We start from the raw sequence: 23,730 nt of genomic DNA, 5'->3' as shown, positions 1-23,730 counted from the left end.
GTTTAGGTTTGTATATTTGGTTTTCAAAGTCTCCATGTAAATAGGGATTTGAATCCCTGAGTGTAATCTTCGCATGACTATAAATACATGCAGCCCTAGCTTGAAGGGTATGCAAAGTGGTGAACGTGAATATCTGCTAAGTCAAGTACTCTCTAGGTCTTGAGTTTGTACATGGTACACAGAGCTCTCTAAGTCCAACGACATCGATCCAATTTTTTTTTCTGCCCACTACCTTCCATTATGTCGTCTGACACCAGCAGCAACAACACCACCACCACCACCATCAATCCAACCATCCCCTTTTCCTCTGCCATGACCACCATTGTCAACATCAAACTCGATAGGACTAACTACCCTTTGTGGTTAGCCCAGATTCTCCCCATCTTGAGGAGTCGTGATCTAATGGGGTACGTCGATGGCTCCTGTGTTTGTCCTCCTATGCATCTTCCTGGAAACACAGCCGTCAATCCGTCATACACTACCTGGATGCAACATGATCAACTGATCCTCAGTTGGATCAATGGCTCGCTCACAGCCTCTGTGCTGTCAACTGTGGCAAGCAAGCGCACGTCTCGAGCAACTTGGGAAGCTTTGGAGCAGCGCTATGCGTCATCCTCTCAGAATCGAATTCTGTTTCTGCGCAACGAACTGTTGCAAACCAAAAAAGGTGACGTTTCAATTGCTGATTTTCTTGACAAGATGAATTCTATTTCTGACAACCTAGCCCTAGCTGGCAAACCAGTTGAAGAGGATGAGCTCGTTCAGATTATTCTCAATAATCTTGGACCTGCTTTTGAAATGACCGTGAATGCCGCACAAGCACGTGATTCCCCTATCACGTATCCCACTCTGGAGTCTCTCCTTCTCACCACTGAGAGAAGGATGGCGGAGCAGACTGTTCAGGTGACAGAAACTGCTCCCGTTAATGCGTATGTGGCTGCACGAGGATGTGGTGGACGTTTTCGAGGTACTGGACGAGGCGCTGGCCTGTCCAACCGTGGTTCTTCTGTAAATCAGAGAGGGTTTGTTTCTCGTAACAACAATGCCCAAAGACAACAATCGGCTGCAAGGTCTGTTTCCTGTGGTGGTCGTATAACTTGTCAAATATGTGGGAGAGAAGGGCATCATGCCCTTGATTGCTATCATCGCATGAATGCAGCCTACGAAGGTCGTATTCCACCCAACCGTCTAACAGCTATAGCTTCATCTCCAACCACACTGAATCGTCAGCAAAATGGTTCCTGGTTACTTGATACTAGGGCAAACGCCCATATTACTCCTGAGATACAGAACCTTGTCAATCCCAAGGAGTATAATGGTAATGAAAACATTGGTGGAGTAGGTAATGATACTGGTCTCTCTATTGCACATTCTGGTTCTAATAAAATCATCACTGACTCTTGCTCATTTAATCTTAACAACATATTACATTGTCCTTCGGCCTCCACCAGTATAATTTCTGCCCATCGTTTTACACTTGACAATAGCTGTTATATACTGATTTTTCCATATTTCTTTCTTGTTAAGGACCTCAAGACCCGGAGGACGCTTTTCCGAGGGAAGTGTGAAAATGGGTTATACCCATTTCCTAATGGCGGTGGATCATCCAATCATCCCGTTCTAGCGTGTTTAGGAGTCCGAGTGTCTGCACAGAAATGGCATGATCGTCTGGGCCATTCTGCGTCTAAAATAATAAAATTTTTAATTTCAAATAATCAAGTGCCAATTAGTGGCACCTCTGTTGTACGCTTCTGTCATTCGTGTCCATTAGGCAAGAGTACCAAATTGCCGTTTCAAGTTTCAGAGTCTGTTTCGCAATTCCCTTTATACCTTTTGCATTCGGATGTTTGGTGTTCACCAGTTGTTTCAAATGAAGGATATCGTTATTATTTATTGTTTGTCGATGATTTTTCAAAATATTCTTGGATATTTCCTATGAAACATAAGTCTGAGGTGTTCCCAATATTTCTTAAATTCAAAACCAAGGTTGAAAACATGTTTCAGCGTTCTATCAAACTCCTGCAATGTGATGAAGGAGGAGAGTATAAAAGTAATGCCTTTCGAGCTTTTTTAGATAAACATGGCATCTCACAAAGGTTTTCTTGTCCCAAACACCCTGAACAAAACGGCCTTGCCGAAAGGAAACATCGTCATATTGTCGAAACTGCCATAGTCATGTTGTCTCATGCTGGTGTTCCCTCAAAATTTTGGCCTGATGCGTGTCAAACAGCCACATATATCATCAATAGGTTGCCTACTCGTGTTTTGTCGAATAAGTCACCTTATGAAAAATTGTTTACAAGAACACCAAAATATGATTTTTTTTAAAGTCTTTGGGTGTAGGTGTTTCCCGTGGCTGCGACCCTATACACAAAACAAACTTGAGGCTAAGTCCAAATCCTGTGTTTTCTTAGGTTATTCGCTGGATCATCAGGGGTACAAATGTTTGGATGTATCCACAAGACGAGTTTATTTGTCTCGCCATGTCCTCTTCGATGATGACTCTTTTCCATTCAAGGATGTCACACTTCGCAAGGAAAGCGTCCATGCCACAGGTAGTTCTCCTCCATCTGATCTCTTATTTGTTTTCCCTTCCTTATCTCCCTCTCAATCCCCAGCCATCGAGTCTCCTAGCACTGCTCGACCTCTTCCCCATGAACCTCCGCCAACCAATATAACTCCGTCTGCGTCCACTTCTGTGGATTCCATTGCCAACCCTAGTATGCCTGCAATTCTACCACACCCTAATACTCATCCTGTTCTAAACCCTAGTATTGTGCCTTTAGGAATGCCCAATGAGCAAGAGACCATCAGTGAACCTGAACAGCAACCGGACCTAGTTTGTGCACCTAATCCAGTACATCACATGCAAACACGCTCCAAAGCTGGCATCCAGAAACCTAATCCCAAGTATGCTTTGCATGTCGTCACCATTGATCAAACTGTTGAACCTACGTCCTTTCGTTAAGCCGTGAAACAACAGGAATGGCGAAATGCTATGGTCACAGAATTTAATGCCTTACAGCGTTCTGGGACGTGGAATCTTGTTCCCTATAAACCCTATATGAACTTGCTCCCAAACAAGTGGGTTTACAAGATTAAACGACATGCAGACGGATCCATCGAACGCTATAAGGCACGGCTAGTTGCCAATGGGTTTCATCAGCAACAAGGCGTGGATTATGGCGAAACGTTCAGTCCAGTGGTCAAGCACAGTACCATTCGCTTAGTACTCAGTCTTGCAGTCTCAAATCGATGGCCCGTTCGTCAACTTGACGTTCAGAATGCCTTTTTACACGGGTATCTAGAGGAGGAGGTGTATATGAGGCAGCATGTTGGGTTTGTTGATTCCCAATACCCCGATCATGTATGCAAGTTACAACGGAGCTTGTATGGTTTGAAACAAGCACCGAGAGCTTGGTTTCAACGTTTCTCGGATTTCCTGCTTCATTTGGGTTTTCAGGAATCTAAGTGTGACTATTCGTTGTTTGTCTTCAAGCAACAAGGTGTTTATTTACTTCTGTTGATTTATGTAGATGATATATTGCTTACAGGCAATAATCCACGGCAAATGCATCGTTTAATCCAGCAGCTACGCACATTATTTTCAATGAAAGACTTGGGGCCTCTCCACTATTTTCTTGGTGTGGAAGTCTCCTATTCGCATAATCTGATGCATCTTAGTCAAGCAAAGTATGCATTGGATCTCTTGAAGCGGACCAATTTTCTTGATGCCAAGCCTATTTCAACGCCCGTCTGTGCAGGTCAGAAACTCAGTCTACATGAAGGTGATCCACATCCTGATCCTTACACTTACAGAAGTGTCGTGGGGGCCTTACAGTACCTCACGATCACACGTCCTGATCTTTCATATGCCGTTAATCAAGTGTGTCAGTTCATGCATGCTCCTATTACAACCCATTGGACGGCTGTGAAACGAATTTTACGGTATGTTAAATCTACGTACGCACAAGGTTTGTTGTACAAACCTGGCAGCATGCAGCTCAGTGCGTTCTCAGATGCTGACTATGCAGGAGATCCTGATACGCGACATTCTACGGGAGGTTATGGTATATATTTGGGTTCGAACCTCATCTCCTGGAGTTCCAAGAAATAGAAGACGGTCTCACGATCCAGCACCGAGGCTGAATATAGGCAACTGGCCTATACTGCAGCCGAAATTTCTTGGCTGCGTTCTTTGTTTCGTGATTTACAGTTGCCTTTTCTTCGTCCGCAACTTTGGTGTGATAACATTTCATCGATAGCTTTGGCATCTAATCCTGTTTTCCATTCCCGCACGAAACACCTAGAGGTTGACTATCATTTCGTTCGTGAAAGGTGGTGCGTGGTGAGCTTATTGTCAACTTTATTTGTTCACAAGATCAAGTGGCTGATATATTCACCAAAGGTTTGTCGTCATCACGGTTCAAGACTCTGGTTTCCAAGCTTCAAGTTGTGTCTCGTCCTCTCAGCTTGCGGGGGGATGTTAGACCTAGTCCTCAGTCTGTTAGGATTGAGTCTGTTTTGAAGAGTTCCAAATCTATTTGACTTATTGTTTATCTTGTATTTCTGTTTTGTACGTAGTTGGATAGGTTTAGGTTTGTATATTTGGTTTTCAAAGTCTCCATGTAAATAGGGATTTGAATCCCTGAGTGTAATCTTCGCATGACTATAAATACATGCAGCCCTAGCTTGAAGGGTATGCAAAGTGGTGAACGTGAATATCTGCTAAGTCAAGTACTCTCTAGGTCTTGAGTTTGTACACATTCCTCGTCAAGTTTCATTCCTCACACAAGAATTCTAGGTTCAAATCTTTGGTCTGCTGCCACTTATATGACTGCAGAGATGGGTGGTGTTGTTGGTCGTTGTCTAGGTAACGTGACCAATATTTCTCGCAACTGGAGTGGAGATTGTTGGGGTGATTTTTTTGCGAATTCGTGTTGCCGTAAACTTTTTTCAGCCGTTGAAGAGATTCTTGAAGTTACGTCTCCCCTGATAAGGCAGATATTGAACTCCTTTATCAGAAGCTCCCAGCTACTACTGCTTTCTCTGTGGATGTTTCGATCATGTCGGAATCGGTTGCTCTCTCTACAATGGTGGGGTGATCGACGGTGCAAAAGCCCCTTATGGGAACTTTGTTGCAGGCTAAATTTCGACGCGAAACGAAGCGTAATCTGAGGGGACGACGCTTTGGATTCCGGAGTGATGAGGAGGGCTCCTGGTCCATGAAAGCACCTCCATTTACACAAGGTAACGAGGATACAGACCCAGCCACGGCGGAGGTTACGGAATCGGATAACGAAAATGTCGCAGTCGAAGCTCCGTCTTTGGTGCATTCCCATCTGGCGCACTCAATCAGCGATGAACCTGTGTCAGTGAGCCATTAGCGCCAAAATTGCCGGATTTGGACTTAATAGCAGTCAACGATGAGAGTGAGAATTTGAAGTCTCCAAATCCTGGTCAAAACGGGCCCCTCCAAAAATTTAGACCCATTACTTCCTCGCCCTGGCGTAACACGTGATGACATGGGTTGGGCTTCTAACTCCGATACTCTCAATCTTAGCCTCCTATACGCATAGCATCTGGCACTCAACCAGAAATCTGAAGGGTTCTAGGTGCTCCAGGAAACTCCATAGCAGTCGTTCAGCGGCCGCATCTGGGCGACTTGCTCCGTCTCCTCAACCCAAGTCGAAGTGTGGTCTTGCCTCTTTTACTTCTTACTCTTAAAACTGTTGATATATCGACGGGCGGTTGACAAAGTTCAACTCCGCCCGTGATAATGAATTGTTTAATTTGGAACCGTGCGGGACATACAAACCTCTCTATAGTTTATCTATGAAAATGCAATAGATTTCATTTTTGTGAGAAATGTGATCACTGAATGCGATATATAAACTCTTAAAAAAAAGTATGTTAAGTGCGAAAAACTTTTGTGAGCATAATCCATTAGCCATTGAGTTGACTTTTGTCGACTCCCAAAAATGGCTAATGAAGATAAAATAGTGTACACGACACAGAATATTGGGGTTGCAATACTGACATTATGGTTTATAACCAATGATAATGTAGGTTAAATAGATATAACGATTCCAACTCGTCCACGTTAAGTAGTTTCCCCAGATTTACAACGTGCATGAACTTTATACTAACCAAATTGGAAAAATGTTGTTTTGTTGAGTAAACAAGTCAGATAAAATGAAATTAAAAACAAAAATCAATGAGAGAATTAATCAAGGTATTGGATCCCACTTCCATTAATTCATAAATTCCTAATAATTACTTATCTATCAATTCCAACTCTCAAAGTGGTATTAATCATAGTTGAATTCTTCGTCTCTTAAAAATACGAATTCGAAAATTATTGAACTACAAAAGATCAAAGCATGCTAAGCATACAACTTATGCAACAACTTGATTTTTTTTTCCTTTTATTCTTTTCTTTTTGCTATTATAAGAGCTGAAAATCAACAACTTGCTTTCAAATACTAGAGTAATGCTTGTTTGCTTGCTTTTTCTTCCTTCCTCTGCTCCTATTGCTAGAAGTCCCACTTATGCATTTATTGGGCAGCTGCTACATTTTCCTCATAACATGCTTCACTATTTTGATCATACAGAATTCTACAGTGGGTAAATCATCACCAAATTTGGATATGTTAAAAATAGACACAATTTGGAGATACTTTCATGAAGAAGTCGCTTTAGTTTGAGCACTTTAAGTTGACGTTTTGAGCCCCACAATCTGACTGCAGATCATAAGCCAGGAATCTGAACATTAGTCGGAGTGGGATGAACTGGAAATGCTAGAGATCTTATATGTTGTAGTAGACACCATTTGGAACAACTTTCATGACGAAGGCATCTTTATCCGATCAGTCTACATTGATGGTTTGAGGCCTGGGAGTTGACCGACGATTGAGCTGCTAATTCCATCTTGCAACCTACAAGGAAAAGCAGTTTGTATAAACTGGATATCAAGGAGTAGCAAGTGTGAGTTTAGGAGAACGAAAATCTTACTTCAGTACAACAGTTTTCTCACTTTCAATCTCAAGCTCTCGCTCTTCTTTCTTGTCTAGTATTCAATACTTTGGCTGCTGCTTGCACGTCCAAGACCTCTCAGTTCCATCACCCATGCTGCTTGCCTGTGATGCAAACTGATAAGGTTACACTTTGATTTTGAGACGAGTATCGAACAAAGAATGTTGATCCAGTGTAATTAAAGGGATGAGAGCTTACCAGTTTATCCAATTAAGATATTTTGAGAAGGAAACTTGGAAGTGTGAAAAATGATTCGCGCATGAGTTTCTATCGGCCTGGTCCAATACAACAAAATAACTCATGAAAAAAGATAGAGAACAAATTTCAACTTTTCAACCGATGGTACAAAGGCAATTATTGAATAGTAAAGATTACACTCAACTCATGCCAATGAACTTTCTAACAATTTGAAGTATAATCTGAGATATCAAGAAGGTGGCATATGCGGAAGCACTCTTCTTTTGTTCATATAGTAAAAGCAAGTTACCTGCAGATAAAGGAAAAACGCTATTTTTCACCCTGGAAAATTTGTGTGTAGAATGACATATGATTGTAGGAGTAAGTAACTTGTCAGTGAAGGTACCTTCATAAGCACCTTTCCGCCTTTAGGGAGGAGGACCAAAATATTTGTTTTAAAGCTCTTAGATTTTAGCCAAATCCCACAGCCGACAACAACAACAACAATGTCACTCTCGATAGTGGCATTTCCACAAACTTTATCACTGAATCCCATAAATTCCGAAGATCTTCTTGTTTGCAGCTTGAATCTTCTGCTTAAAATAAAATAGATTACTCCCTTCATATCTGCAATTCACAGTTTAGTATAAACAGGACTAATTTTCAAAGAAAAAGAAATGTCAATCTTTTATAATGGCACAAGTAAGTGTCTGAAAGAACAGTGTTAACTTCCTGGCCCGAGAACTCTTTGTAGAATACTAAGGTGTTGAGAAAATGGGGAGTAAACACCATCAGGAAGAGTGACCCCAAGTACACAATATGGACCTGCACCGACATTGTTATGATATTCCATGTAAAAGAATTTACCATTTTACAAGCAAAAGAGAACTTTGTTTTGCAACCGAGATGACTCTTACGACATCATTATCATCATGACAGAATGAGTTCATGGTGAATATGAAACGGAAAAAGCCTGAAAAACGGGAAAAATTCGTGCTTAGATTGTTCAAAGTAAAATAAAAGGAGAAAAGCACACATTATATGCTGGAGCTGATGACAGACTCTCATCCCCAATAAAACATCCAGAATTTCTTAAAACATCCAGAATTTCTTTCTTTCATTAAAGACAGTACCTAAGTCCATAGGACTGTACGAACCTTCCATACGCCCAAGCTGGGTTACGTCCAAGTTTAGTAGTTTCTCCGGTTTTCACTATAATAATACAGGTTAAATTTTAAAAGGAGCATGAGGAGTGTCTTTTAGACAGTAAGTGAAGAAAGAAAAAGTGAGTTACAATTATGGTAGTACAGTAGTTTTATCACTTGCAAGCTCAATCTCTTGCTCTATTAAACAGTTGGTTGCTTCTTGCACTCTCCTTTCACAACACAAAAAAAATCAACTGAATCCAAATCTCTGTGCAAACTCATAAGGATGCATTTCAATTTGGCGACGAGTATCAAAAAATGAATATTGATCTAGTTGTAATTGACAAGATTAAAGATTACCAATTTGTGTCCAAATTAAGATTTGATGATATGGAAACATGATTGAAGTTGAAGAATGGTACTGATCCACGCATGAGTTTCGTTCAGAATCCCAATTCTGCCTGTACAAAGATAACACCAAAACAACTTGGAAAAATGTAAACAACAAATTTCAACTTTTCAAGTGATAGTAAAAACCTTGGAACTGAAGATTCATTTACCTAATTTCTACAATAGTGTGGGTACACTATATTCATCAAGTTACTCAAGGGTTATCAATCACAGAGATTACAAGTAATCATAAAAATCTCAGTCCAAAATCTTCATAAGAATAATAACTTTTTTACATATTATACGAACATGGTTTTAGCAAATAACAAGTATTGGAATAACATTTGCCAACTTCCTCATTACGCAAGAATCAAATGAATAAGGAAAGTGCTCCAAAAATTCAGTCCGTAATTGTAAGATCACAATCTTTCTCACATCTACAAGAAAAATTCCAATTCAAAAGAATCTGGTGAAGAAACAGGAAAAATAAAAATGGTTCGTCACTTTTAGATTCACAATAAGTACTCACTAATACAGAAACTCTACAAGTCCTCTGGTACCTCAGAAGTTGGAACTTTCGATTGTCAATCAAAGCTAATGAATAAAATGCCAGTAGGGAAGAATTACGGAACACATAAATATTAAAATCACAAAGAGAACAAGTCTGGGTTGTAGAACCAGAAGTAATCCTCCGATGGATGAACAATTAAGTCCCCTTCGAATTTGATGGCAACGTAAATTTCTCAGCAACCTCACGACTCACAAGACATTTGACAAATTACATGCTCCAACTTAGTGCCAACAAGAAGTAAAAGCTGCAGGAAAGAAATTACCATGAGTATTAATTTTCAAACTGGTTCTGTTAATTAAAACAGATAGCCTGATGCGTCTGCAGCAGAAAAGCTCGCATACTTTATATGTTGCAATTTTCGCAGCAGGAACACCTGTCCTCTAGCATTTTTGTTTCCTAGGCCATAAAAGTATATCCTCAACAGCATTCCCTGCCACTGCTGAGGCAGAGTGAGTTCCATGAACGGAAAAATCCCTCGAAAACTCTCGTGAGTAATATCAAGGTCCAATGAGCTTGCTGCAAAATGAACATTTCATATGGTTTACAAAGTATTACCAAGTACAGAGGCAACACATTATCAAAATTGCGTAACCCTTGCGAAACATATATAGGTGTTTTGCAGAACATTCTTGTTCATGATTTAGTTATTGTTTGTTTTGACAAAAAAAGAATAGCAATCGAAAGTATTAAATTGGTTTGCAACTTTACATATATTTGTACAAGTGACTAGTATGTTTATGTCATAACAATCAAAAGTATTAATTTGGTTTACATATATTCGGACACACCAACAATAATATCACTCTCGATAATTGCATTTCAACTGACTTTCTCGCTGAATCCCAAAAAGTCCCAAGACCTTGAATGTTCTAGGAAGAACCAAAAATCAACAATAATATCACTCTCGTAACAATCTGGCCAGAAGCAAAATTTCACTTAAAAGTTTTTTTCCAAAACAATGTGAATCAGAATGAGAACTAATCTGGGCCTGTGGAACTAAAAGTGATCAACGGATGGTTGAACAACCAAATCCGCTTCGATTTCAACGTATTTCTCAACAACAACGTTATGAGCCAGTCCAGAAATTACATGCTAGCTTGAAAAGGACTGTAAGGCAAGTATATTACTGAACAGGGTAGAATGAGAAATTTCGCATGCAATGAATGAAAGGACAAAATAATATCTAAAACAACAAACACCACTTTTTTCTTGTGCATCAGTACCTGGACTCTGTTTGCACCTACTGAACTACATCGATCTAGTTGAGTAAGAGCATCATGAAAAATGCCGAAGGATGCTAAAAATAGTTATATATGCCTATTGGAAACACAACATAAGTCGATTTATTTACTAGACGAGAAAAGGTTGTGGAGTTTGAAAAACTTACATTGCTTAATTCACCGCGACAGAAAAGTGGCAACGAGTTGCATAGCTTTTGCAGGGGATAGATTCATCAAATTCTTGTTATCCCTAATCCCCAACTCTATAAGGGATGTAAGGTTAATTACCCAACGGCTCTGGTAAAGCCTCCACTCCCTCAAATAGTTGATACATAAAGTAGTTAAAGAAGTGAGGTCTTGAATTTGATGAGAGACTTGAGCTTTGGCCACCCTTTCATATGTAATGATTCAAGCTGCAATGATCAACCATGAACATCAGGAATGGAACTGAGCTCCTCCCGAAACCTGCCAATGGTGAATTTTATCAATTTCGGGCATGTAGACCTTTCCACAGATTTCTTAAATTCGCCAAGTTATTAATCCCTAACTTAGCATTGCAAAGGATGATTCTTTACCTAATTTATGCAATAACACAAGTATTTGACAGTTCATCAAGTTACTCAGGGGATATGAATTAGAGATAAAGAAATCAACTGAATTCAAATTATTGTTTATACGATTCAAAAATCAAATCAGAAATCACAAGTAACCATAAAAATATCAGCCAAAACCTTCATATATAAGGATAATAACAAACAGAAAGCAATTACAGTAAATCTATGCATTATATGAACATGGTTTTACACGATCAAAAGTACTGGAATTACTCTTCCAAGTTTCTAACAAAATTTGAATACCATGAACGGGTAATTAAGCTAGTGGTTCAGCAGTCGTACAGACTAACTAAAGAAAGTTAACATATCAAACATGTAAAGGAGACCGGCCACATGGTACCAAAAAAAGAGGCTTGTTAGTATGATAAGGACTATAACTTATATTTTTTACAAATGAAGGTAGAGCGAGAAATTTACAATCTTGTGCATTAGTAACTGGACTCAGTTTACACCTATTGAGCATCCTGGAAAACGCCACAGTATGCCAAAAAATATATAGATGCCACTGGAAAACACACAACATGTATAGTACGTCATAAGTCAACAGTACAATGCATTGATCAATTAGAAGAGAGGAGGAGATGCGGATTTGAAAAGCTTACATGGATTAATTTCAACGCAGAAATTTGAGCCATTTGGAGTCGTTTGTACATAAAACTGGAATACAAGTAATCTTGGAGAAGTGTGGCCTTGCACACCATGAAATTTGGTTTTTCCAATACAAATTTGTTGTATTTGGTAAGGTGCTGCCTACCTTCCATCCAACTACTGCCAGACTCAGTCAACTGATTTAAAAGAATAGGGAGAAGGATAAAAAAAAAAAAACTTTTGTTATAAAGATGCTAGCTTTGGGCAATTCCATATATACAATTCATGAAGAAAGGGACATTGTTGTGGAAGAGCAGGTAAGCTTGACAATTCATCACAACCATCGATTGTCAATTTCTGAAGAGAGGTGAGGGAGACACCGCCTTTAATTTCAAATGATGTCACACTGCAATTGAATATATTCAATTCCACGAGAGAGGCCCATACACCCAATGGCCCAGATAGTCCATCACAATTTGAAAAATCCAACTGGCGAAGAGATGCGGAGGTGTGAACTGGAGACGATGCTACACCATAGTACTTGCGTATACTCAATTTTTGGAGAGAGGTGCAATACTCTAACCCACTCGGTAGGCTTGACAATCGTTCGCAATCTAGACTAGGACATCCTGATATATTCAGTTCCTCAAGGAGAAGAAGTGTGTCTAGCCCATTCGGCAAATGCCTCAGCTTTTCACAACTACGAATAACCAATCTTTGAAGTGAACCACAAGATCCAAATACATCAGGGGCATTTCTCAATTTGGAACAACTATTGATGGTCAACATCTCGAGGCAACAAAATATTACTACTTTTTTAGTTGACATCATTGGTGCTTTCATCCATTCAATTAAATTGTTACACTTCAAAATATATAATATTTTTAGTTTAGGAAATAAAGTAATTATTTCCTTACTTGTTGTGGCTACATTGTTGACAAGATCATAGCCATAGAACTCAACTCCAACACATTTAAAGTTAGCCATTCCGCTAATCTTAAGCTCTGTAAGATTCGGTAGATGACCGAGCAGTGGAACTCCTTCACATTTGTCGCATCCAAGTAACTGAATCTTCTTCAAGTTGTTGAGCAATAATGACCTGCCCATCATCCACGATGGAAATGTATCGCCCATGAAGTTTTTAATACTTAAGCTCTCCAACTCAGGATGCGATCGGAGGCCTTCTAGGACATTTTCCTCCTCATTGTTGTGAGTTGTTGACCTATCTTCCGTCCATTTGAAGCTTAAATGGCATACTTGCCTCTTATCCTCTAACTCAGCTTTCTTTGCTTCTTCTCCATTCTTTACGTTTCCAGATTACAAAGAATTAATTCACCTTTCAATTGTTTCAAGCCAGCCAACTCTTCAATTCGACTACCAGTCTCATTACCCACTGAAAAATAAGGTAATGTTTGAAGGCTGTGGGAATTTCGTACTCTTATCAAAATAAATATGCCTCAGGTTGATCAAGTTTCTCAGTTCTTTTGGAAACTCTTTAAGGGCACAATTTGTTATTCTCAAGGTTTGAAGGTTATAGAGCTTGCCTATAGACTTGGGAAGCGATTTGAATCTTGTTTCAAAAATGTCAAGATACCTCAAGCGTTTCAGCCTTCCAACTGAAACTGGAAATTTTTCAATATTAGCATTACACAAATTTAAGACACGTAAAGCTTTGAATCGTGGAAGAATGTTACTAGGAACTTCACCATCGTCGAAAAACACTGACCGCAATTTCTTAGCACTTCTTTCTGGAATTTTATCCAGCATAGAAGTAGAAACCCGAGCAACATGTCGAATCTCATTTGTATTATCTATGCCACAGAAGTCTCCCGTCAAGCTTTCTGATTTGGATACAAGTTCTGCAAGGTCGTGCACAAGATCGTGCATCTTGCATTTGCTAACAATGCCACTGTCACTCAACTTCAACACTCGCATAATTCTATCTAATAATGCATGGTTTCCATGCGTTGCTCACAAATGGGAAAAACAGATGTAAAAAAAAAAAAAAAAAAGAATTACTCAACCTAAAAATTAGCTTACTCATCAATTTAATATGGAAAGTAATTGGGGGTAGCAATGTAGTCAACGGTTTTTTTTTTTTTTTTTTTTTTTTTTTTTTTTTTTTTTGAGACAAAAATGTAGTCAATGGGTTTAAATTGAAGAAATAAAATATTAAACAAATGCTTATGGTTTTGGGTTTTTTATCTTTCTATTGAGGGGAAACAACACATGTGATTAAAGCAAATGTTAGTCAATGGTTATGGGTTTTTTATCTAACTTTCTATTGAGGGAAACAACACATGTGATTAAAGCAAATTAGTCAATGGTTATGGGTCTTTTATCTAACTTTCTATTGAGGGGAACCAAACACATGTGACTAAAGCAATTGATATTAATGATTTAAATCCTAGGGCCTAGGCTAATCTTATAATAGTATACTTTAAATAATATTCTTAATATTACTGGTATAGGCCGAGTGTAATCGTGTAATAAAACAATCTTAAATTCTTAATAGAAAGCAGAGCTAACAAATTGAAGTATAATATGAGATATGAAGAAGGTGGCATATACGGAAGCACTCTTCTTTTGTTCATATACTATTGTTCATATGGTAAAAGCGCTATTGTTTGTAGGAGTAAATGCTGTACGGCATGCACATATGTTTGTAGGAGTAAGTAACTTGTCAGTGAAGGTACCTCCAGAAGCACCTTTCCACCTTAGATTCTGGCCAAATCCCACTGCCGATAACAACAACAATAATGTCACTCTCGATAGTGCATTTCCACTAACTTTATCACTGAATCCCATAAATTCCCAAGATCTTCTTGTTTGCAGCTTGAAGTTTCTGCTTAAATGAACAGACACCACTTCCTTCATCTCTTATAATGGCATAAGAAAGTGTCTCAAAGGAGACGGTGTTAACTTTCCGGCCCGAGAACTCCGTAGAATACTAAGATGTTGAGACACTGGTGAATAAACACCATCAGGAAGAGTGATCCCCAGTACACAATATGGACCTGCACAGACATCGTTATGGCATTCCATCTAAAAGAATTTACAAGCAAAAGAGAAAACTTTGTTTCGCAACGGAGATAACTCTTACGACATTGTTCCCATCATGTCAGAATGGCTAACAAGCTCATGGTGAATATGAAATGAAGAAAGCCTGAAAAACAGAAGAAAAGCACATATTATATACAGGAGCTGATTTTACTGAGTCTCATCTCCAATAAAACATCCAAAATTTCTTCCTTTCATTAAAGACAATAATACTAAGTCCATAGGACTGTCCGAACCTTCCATATGCTCAAGCTCGGTACACTATGTTCATCAAGTTACTCGAGGGTTATCAATCACAGAGACAAAAGTCAACTGAAGTCATCTGTTCAGAAATTACAAGTAATCATAAAAATCTCAGTCCATAATCTTCATAAGAATAATAACAAAGAGAAAGCAAATGCAGCAAATTTACATATTATATGAACATGGTTTTAGCAGATAACAAGTCTTGGAATAACGTTTGCCACTTTCCTCAGTGCGCAAAATCAAATGAATAAGGAAAGTGCTACAATTTTCATCAGATAAAAAGTCATTAGTCCGTAATTTTAAGATCACAATGGTTCTCACATCTAGAAGAAACATTCCAGTCGAAAAATTTGGTGAAGAAACAGGAAAAATGAAAATTGTTCAACACTTTTAGATTCACAATATGCCACTAATCCAGACACTCTACAAGTCCTCTGGTACCTCAGAAGTTAGAACTCTCGATTGTCAATTGAAGCTAATGAAGAAAATGCCAGTTGAGAAGAATCACAGAACATGTTAATAGTAAAATCACAAAGGGAACAAATCTGAGTTGTAGAGCCAAAAGTAATCCTCCGAAGGATAAACAATTAAGTCCCCTTCGAATTTAATGGCAACGTAAATTTCTCAGCAACCTCACGAGACATTTGAGAAACTACATGCTCCAACTTAGTGCCAACAAGAAGTAAAATCTGCAGGAAAGAAATTACCATGAGTATTAATTTTCAAACTGGTTCTGTTAATTAAAACAGATAGCTTGATACGAACACAGCAGAAAAGCTTGCATACTTTATATGGTGCAATTTTCGCAGCAGGAACACCTCTCCTCTAGCATTTTTGTTTCCTAGGCCATAAAAAGTTTATATCCTCGAACAGCATCCCCTGCCACTGCTGAGGGCTGAGGCAGAGTGAGTTCCATGATTGTAAAAATCCCTCAAAGACTCTCGTGAGTAATATCAAGGTCCAATGAGCTTGCTGCAAAATGTTCATGGTACGCCCAATCGGTCCACAAACAGAGAAAGATAGGAATTGACAGAATAAGTGCAGAAATTGTAAAGGAGAAAGGAGAAGAACAAGGACAGAAAAGGGGAGAAGAGTCAATTTCATTCGTCATGCCTTTCTCAGATTACAACACATTATTTATATACAATCTGAAAAGGGAACCCTAACACCAAACAGGCTGGGCTTTGAGCAAAACTTAGTATGGGCAAAACTTAGTTGAAGGCTAGCAAGCATGGCTGGAATAAAGAGCTAAAAGGCCCCAAACCATATGGTCCTAACAACTCCTCTCAACCCCTGCGCGCGCGCTTAAGAAGAGACTTGTCCTCAGGTCTGAAAATCAAGATAAAGGGCAATGATATCTTCGGCTTCTTCCCAAGTAGCATCTTCTGTTGGTAGTCCCGCCCATTTGATTAGCCATTTGGTCACTGCTATGTTCCTTTTCTTGAATATGCCTTTTTCCAGTGGAGTCGATTGGTGGAAGGGTGGGATATGTAGGAACCGTTGCACCAACCTTCTTTTTGAGCAATGACACGTGAAAAACAGGGTGGATCTTTGAGTCATGTGGAAGGAAGAGATGATACGCCACAGAGTCAATGCATTCTCGAATTTGAAATGGGCCATAAAACTTAGGCGCGAATTTGTTTGAATGGCGCATGGCGACGGATTATTGCCTATATGGTTGCAACTTGACGAAAACCCACTGACCGACCATAAATTCACGCTCTGTTTGACCCTTATCATGGATTTGTTTCATTCTGTTTTGAGCGAGCTGCAGGTTGGTCCTCAAAAGACGAAGTAACTAATCACGGTCTTGTAGAGTGGTACCTACCGATTGGACTGTAGTTGTTTCAGGTAGATAAGTGTGAACAGATGGTGGAAGGACATCGTATAGTGCTTGAAAAGGCAACATCTTGATGGCAGACTGGTAGGTGGTGTTGTACCACCATTCGGCCTAGGGAAGGAGAGTGGACCACTTGCTTGGTTTATCTGCAAAAAAAAATAGTGAAGGTGGTGCTCCAAAGTGCGATTGAGTACTATCGTTTGGCCATCCGATTGAGGGTGGTATGTCGAACTATGGCAGAGTTTACTACCTTGGTGTTTGAAAAATTCTTTCCAGAAGTTATTAAGAAACGTTGGGTCACGATCAGACACTATGGATTTGGGGATGCCATGTAAACGAAAAATCTCTTTAATAAAGGTGTTTACAATGGAAGCTGAAGTGTATGGATGTTTGATGGGAATGAAGTGACCATATTTGGTTAAGCGATCCACCATTACCAAGATAACTATGTAACCATTGGATGAAGGCAACCCGTCGACGAAATCAAGTGCAATATCCTGCCAAATGCCGATTGGAATTGGTAATGGTTGTAAGAGACCCGGTGGGTGGATGGTCTCTTAATTTTACTGATGGCATTCGATGCAGTGAGCAATAAATGTCTTGACATCTCGTCGCATTTCGGGCCAAAGAAAGTTGCGTTTAATTCGGTGATATGTTCAGAGGAACCCAGAGTGGCCACCCTGTAGAGAAGAATGAAATTCTTCAAGTATTTTTTAGCGCCATTGCGATGTAGAAGGAATGTAAATTCATCTCTTGTAGTGTAGGACTTCATTAAGGAGTGAAAAACCGTGAATGGTTGTATCTGGGGAAGTCTACAATGCAGGCCACACACCTTTAATAGAAGGGTCTGTGGCATATTCTTGTTGAAAGGCAGGGATGCATTCAAAGATGGGAGATAAGAGTCCCATCAGTGGCATTAACTCGGCTTAGCAAGATAGAGCATCTAGAGCACCATTTTGAGACCCCGGTCTGTATTCGACCGAATAGTTATACCCCAAGAGTTTGACAAGCCATTTCTGTTAATGTGGGGTTGTGATTCGTTGCTCGAGGAAGTACTTAATTGGCTTATGATCTGTAACAATCCGAAATTGTTGGCCTAGCAGGTACGATCTCCAATGTTAGACGGTAAATACAATAGCTAATGGCTCATTGTCATAAGTAGAGAGAGCGAGATTGCGTCCCGATAAAGTTTTGCTAAGGTAAGCAATTGGGTGGCCCTCCTGACATAACACGACTCATATGCCGATGCCTGATGCGTCGATTTCCACAACAAATGTCTTGGTGAAATCTGGAAGAGCAAGAACTGGAGTGGATACCAATGCATGTTTAAGTTTCTCGAAGGCTGTAAGTGATTCAGGGGTCCAAGAGAAATTGCCTTGCTGCAACATAGTTGTTAAGGGTTTTGCTATCAACCCATAATGCCTGACAAACTTACGATAATAACCCGTCAGCCCCAAAAATCCTAGAAGGCTTTTGATGCATACTGGCTAATCGATGATGGCCTTAATTTTTGAAGTGTCCATAGAAACACCTTGACCCGAGATTGAGTGGCCCAAATAATCAATTTTATGTTGTCCAAATGAGCATTTGCTCAGCTTCACTTTTAAGCTATGTGTTGATAGAACTTGGAAAACAATCTCCAAATGGGAGAGGTAAGTGTTCAAAGAAGGACTATACACTAGTATATCATAAAAAAAAATAAAAACTAAGACAAACTTACGTAAGTACAGATGGAAGATTGAATTCATTAGAGCTTGAAAAGTAGATGGGGCATTTGATAAGCCAAACGACATTACCATGAATTCAAAATGTCTGTCGTGTGTTTGAAAGGCCATCTTGGCAATGTATGCTGTGCATATGTGTATCTAGTGGTAACCACATTGAATGTCAAACTTCGAAAAAATGGACGCACTATGTAGCTCATCTAGCAACTCATCTACCACCGGAATTGGAAAACGATCCTTGATGGTGAGGGCATTAAGTGCTCTATAATCAATACAGAGGCGCCATGACTCATTTTTCTTTTTAACCAATAAGACAGGGGAAGAAAATGGATTTTTGCTATTGCGAATGACTCCGGAGTTAATAAGTTCTTACACTTGTCTTTCAATTTCTACTTTATGAAAGTGTGGGTAACGATATGGGCATACGTTTATGGGTTTTGTATTGGGAAGCAAGGCAATTTTATGGTCGACTTGATGCTTTGGTGGAAGGCCGAGAGGAATAGTGAAAAGAGAGGAGTATTGAGACAAAAAGGGATATGATTGTTGGATAGGTATTAGGGGGTGGGATAAAGTGGGTGTCTATGGAACATGTGTGTGGTGGACTAATGATGGTATCAGTTGGCTAAGTGGGCGGTAAGGTGGTGATGTTGTCAATAGAAGAATTGGGCGGTGGAAAAAATTGGTTGTAGTTGGTGTAATCGGTTGTAAGTGAAGGTGGAGGATAATGGAAGGTGGGTTGGGCTGAGTTGCACGGGTGGAATGTGGGTTGGGTTGTAATGAGGCCTTGTAGGGTGTATGTTTTGCCATGCACAGTGAAGAGCATAGTTTTGTTTTTGGAATGCCACCTAATGTATCTGAGGGATTCGAGCCATTCCACTCTTAATATCAAATCATATCCTAGGATGTTTAAAAGGAGAAATAAACTCGTAAGGGTGTAGTCTTGTTTACCCTCATGTTGGCAGTGACTTGTTTATAGGCAGCTGTTGTAAATGGGATAGGGGTGATTGGCTTAATAGGCAAGCCCAACTGCTGCGCTATGTTAGCCCGCAGCAGGTTGCAAGCTGCTCCTGAATCGATTAATATCATGATAGGTGTTGAGGCAATTGAGCCAATCAACCGCATAGAAAGGCTAATATTGCATCCCGGAATGGAGAATAACTCCAACATGTGGCAAAGGGGGTCAATAGGGGTGTCTTCCTCGGTATTGCAATCATGGAATTTAGTGTGATCATCATCCGAGTTGTCAACATCCAACAACACTAGCATGGGAGTTTTACACTTGTGGCCAGGTACATGGGGTTCGGTGCAGTGGAAACACGCTTTCTTTCGTAGTTTTTCTTGGACTTCAGCAGGGGTTAGGCGTTTGAAATGAGCATTGGGGTTATGGGGTGGTGGGGGAGGGAAGTTACATGGCATAGTGGTGGTGGGAATGTGGTGTCACATCCCGGCCCGGGACGGATCACTTCCTGGGCCCACTCCACCACCGTAGCACGATATTATCCGTTTTGGACCCCGACCACGCCCTCACGGTTTTGTTTCTGGGAACTCACACGAGAACTTCCCAGTGGGTCACCCATCCTGGGAATGCTCTCGCGCGTTACTCGCTTAACTTCGGAGTTCCCATGGAACCCGAAGCCAGTGAGCTCCCAAAAGGCCTCGTGCTAGGTAGGAATGAGAATATATATATATATATATATATATATATATATATATATATAAGGATCACTCCAATGGGCGATGTGGGATGTCACATGTGGGGTCGGGAAGAAGGTGGGGATTGGAGTTAGCAAGAAAAGCTAGGGCGGAATGAGCGTTTTGTTTCAAAAAATTTAACTAATTTCTGGGCTTGGTGAAGGGAGTCAGGTTCAAGAGCGAGGACGTCGTGAGAGATATTGTCGCGTAGGCCACCAAGGAAAGCATGTTTTAATTGGTTTTCAGTCCAATCAATCACTCTGTAAGAAAGTTTTGTAAACTCCGATATGTAATCATCAACTGAGCCTCTCTGTTGTATATGAGTAAGTTGTGATTCGATATTTGCTCGATCACCACCCCCAAATCTTTGAAGTAACAAATCAACAAAGAGACCCTTATTTTCTCGGCCATAGCGCTATTCAAAACCACGCATCCAAATAGAGGCATAGGCCCCAAAGTTACAAGTTGGCAAGCTGCTACTAGAACCCACTAATGTGGGGGTACCTCATAATAGTCTAGGTACTTTTCTGCCATTATTAGCCACCCATAAAGATCATCCTCATTAAATTGAGGTAATTCCATTTTAATGGGTTTGAAATTGGAAGGCTGGTTATATGGGGTTTGGGGTTAGTGGAAATGGCGATATGGAGGGAATGATATGGAAGGAATAGGGGTGAGTGGGTATGGGAGATGTGGGGTTTAGGGAAAATTTTGAAGAAGCTACGGTGTGGTGTTGGGAGTGGGTTAGGCGGCTGGTGATGGTTATGGGAGATGGGGTTGTGCGGGTTGAAGGCAAAAAAAAAAGGTTGGGGGCCAGGCTCGGTGAAAAGGGATTAGAAAGAGCCAAACCTTAGAATGGTAGGTTAGGGGGCGAAACAAGGAGCGGAACGCAGTTGTGTGAGTGGTTGTGGAGGGTTAACTGTTTATCGAGGTTGGGGTTGAGGTTGGTTGAGCGGTGGTTTAAGAGGAAGGGATGATCGACTTTACCTGAGGAGTTCTTCGAGCATCAGGGACTGAAAAGCTGCGAACTGGGAAGACATTGCGTTTTGGAAAGTTAAGGTTGAGCTATTCATACTGTTGAACGATTTCTGAAGGTTAGTGTGTTGGTTTTCAAGAGCTGCAAGGGAATCACATATGCCCTCCACCTGAGAACAGAGGTGCTCATGGCGAGACTGAGCATTCTTGCCCATCTAGTGTCGGGCTCTGATACCAATTAGTATGCCCAATCGGTCCACAAACAGAGAAAGACAAGAATTGACAAAGTAAGTGCAAAAATTGTAAAGGAGAAAGGAGAAGAACAAAGACATAAAAGGGGAGAATAATCAATTTCATTCATCATGTCTTTCTCACATTACAACACATTATTTAGATACAATCTAAAAAAGGAACCCTAACACCAAACAATCTGGGCTTTGAGCAAAACTTAGTTGAAGGCTAGCAAGCATGGGCTGGAAGAAAGAGCTAAAAGGCCCAAACCATATGGTCCTAATAGTTCATATGATTTACAAAGTATTACCAAGTGCTGAGGCAACACAATTATCAAAATTGTGTCACGTGGGTTGAACATATAGGCGTTACACAAAACTTTCTTGTTTATGATTTAGTTATTGATTGTTTTGTATTAAATTGGTTTACATACATTTGTATGTCATAACAATCGAAAGTATTAATTTGGTTTACATGTTCGAACACACCAACAATATCACTGGATAATTGCATTTCAACTAAAAAGTTTTGGAACAAAACATTCACTCTCGTAACAATCTGGCCAGAAGCAAAATTCCACTTAAAAAGTTTTGGAACAAAACATTGTGAATCGGAATGAGAACTAGTCTGGGCCTGTGGAACTAAAAGTGATCGACTGATGGTTGAACAACCAAGTCCGCTTTGATTTCAATGTATTTCTCAACAACAATGTTATGAGCCAATTCAGAAATTACATGCTAGCATGAAAAAGACTGTAAGGCAAGTATGAAATTTTAGAAACTTGGAAAATTAGATATTTATGAAAACAAGACAACTTGGAAATTAGAAATTAGAAACAAAACTATATTCTCTGAGCGGGGGCCTAGCCTAGAATGAACACTCCTAGAGGCGAGGATACGGGCTAGTAAGAGCACAATTGAAAATTATGATATATTAAGAAGAAAAAACCAAATTTTGTAGCCACTTAACACTATGGTCTAATGATATTTTTGTTCATTTGTAAGTGAGATGTCTTAGGTTCGATTCTCGTTAAAGACGAATTTAACCAAATTTTGTAAATTATATCGTTTGTTCAAAAAAAAAAAATCAAATTTTGTAATGTCCATTTCTCTTTGGTACTAAATACAAGTGTTTGACGTTTCTTATTGGACTTACCTTCATTAAAGCATAATTAGTTGATAAAATGTATCTACTACAGATCTAGATCTAAAATTAGGTTAATGCATGCTGACCTAAGTTTGAATTAGATCTAAAATTAGGTCAATTCACACTGGCCTAAGTTGAATAATCCCTTATTGTCAACAAACATTGTTACACGCACAAAAGAATTTCTTTGTATACATATGATGGGTATAAATACAACATTATTTTTATTTAAAGGAAGTGGTTATCCACAATTTACAATAATCTTCATATATTATTCTTTTCTTGGTTTTTTTTAATTAGCAAAAAGTTCACGAAATCATTTTAAAGTATATGCATATTAATTAAAATATATTAATGTGAGGTGTGTTGTTTTCTTATTTTCCTGGCACATGGTAACACTCGTATCTTGTTTTGTAGCTCGATCGTTTTTTTTTTTAAATTTATTTTTATGAATTGGAGTTTAATCTTTTTTTAAGCAATGTAAAAGTGTTTATTCGCTTCATATCTTTCTATTTTAATTTATAAATATGTTAACATATATATACAGACACATATAACATTGTCGGTGGTCGTTTGAAAAAGAAGGTCCTTTTCTTCCCTACCAGCCACCATAGAACCGTACCAAATGAGAAAATAACACAGAATTTGGTAAGAAATCGGTCCATATCCACGTTAATTTGGAAACTCATCAACCCAAAACACAAAGGGGTGTGCTATCCAAATGAATCATTTTACTTCTCATACATCTTTGATAATTTATATTAGTTGATCTTTTTCATTCATCCGATTCAACGGTCGAAAATTAAAAAAAATGTGTGAGAAGTAAAATAAGGTGTGTAAATATCACACCCCAATCCAAAACCCAAAGACCCACATAATCGAGACAATTCGCATCCAATGGGCCGCGCGGAAATTTTAACGAAAAACTTTCGGTACTATTTATTTTAATGAAAAACCACAATTTTACACTAAAATGTCACTTTATTATTTATTTTATTATTTTTGTTAAAATTCAAAAATTTTAAATTATTTTCATTAATTTTTCTTATAAAAAACCGACACGAGGCGTAATACGA

At 39.3% G+C, this 23,730-nt stretch overlaps 2 long non-coding RNA genes across 3 annotated transcripts; both read right to left on the bottom strand.

Annotated features, from left to right (window-relative positions):
- Positions 1 to 6,305: 6,305 nt before the first annotated feature.
- On the bottom strand, positions 6,306 to 8,598 carry LOC148698253 (uncharacterized). 2 transcript variants are annotated; one of them, XR_015960365.1, is made up of 4 exons: positions 8,521 to 8,598; positions 7,619 to 8,424; positions 7,015 to 7,522; positions 6,306 to 6,938 (listed from the first exon to the last, which is right to left on the bottom strand). It is a non-coding gene; the product is annotated as an uncharacterized LOC148698253 (long non-coding RNA). The 2 variants fall into 2 exon arrangements; XR_015960364.1 differs by having other exon boundaries at positions 7,619 to 8,589.
- A 5,272-nt stretch (positions 8,599 to 13,870) lies between these two features.
- Positions 13,871 to 16,018, bottom strand: LOC148698252 (uncharacterized). The gene is made up of 4 exons (XR_015960363.1): positions 15,833 to 16,018; positions 15,037 to 15,735; positions 14,844 to 14,906; positions 13,871 to 14,757 (listed from the first exon to the last, which is right to left on the bottom strand). It is a non-coding gene; the product is annotated as an uncharacterized LOC148698252 (long non-coding RNA).
- Between the last annotated feature and the right edge of the window lie 7,712 nt (positions 16,019 to 23,730).

Source organism: Pyrus communis, chromosome 3 (assembly GCF_041283825.1).
Source record: "Pyrus communis isolate YQ-2024b chromosome 3, ASM4128382v1, whole genome shotgun sequence".
NCBI lineage: Eukaryota > Viridiplantae > Streptophyta > Magnoliopsida > Rosales > Rosaceae > Pyrus > Pyrus communis.
Note: the sequence above shows the minus strand (reverse complement) of the source record. Positions and strands in the feature narration are given on the sequence as shown.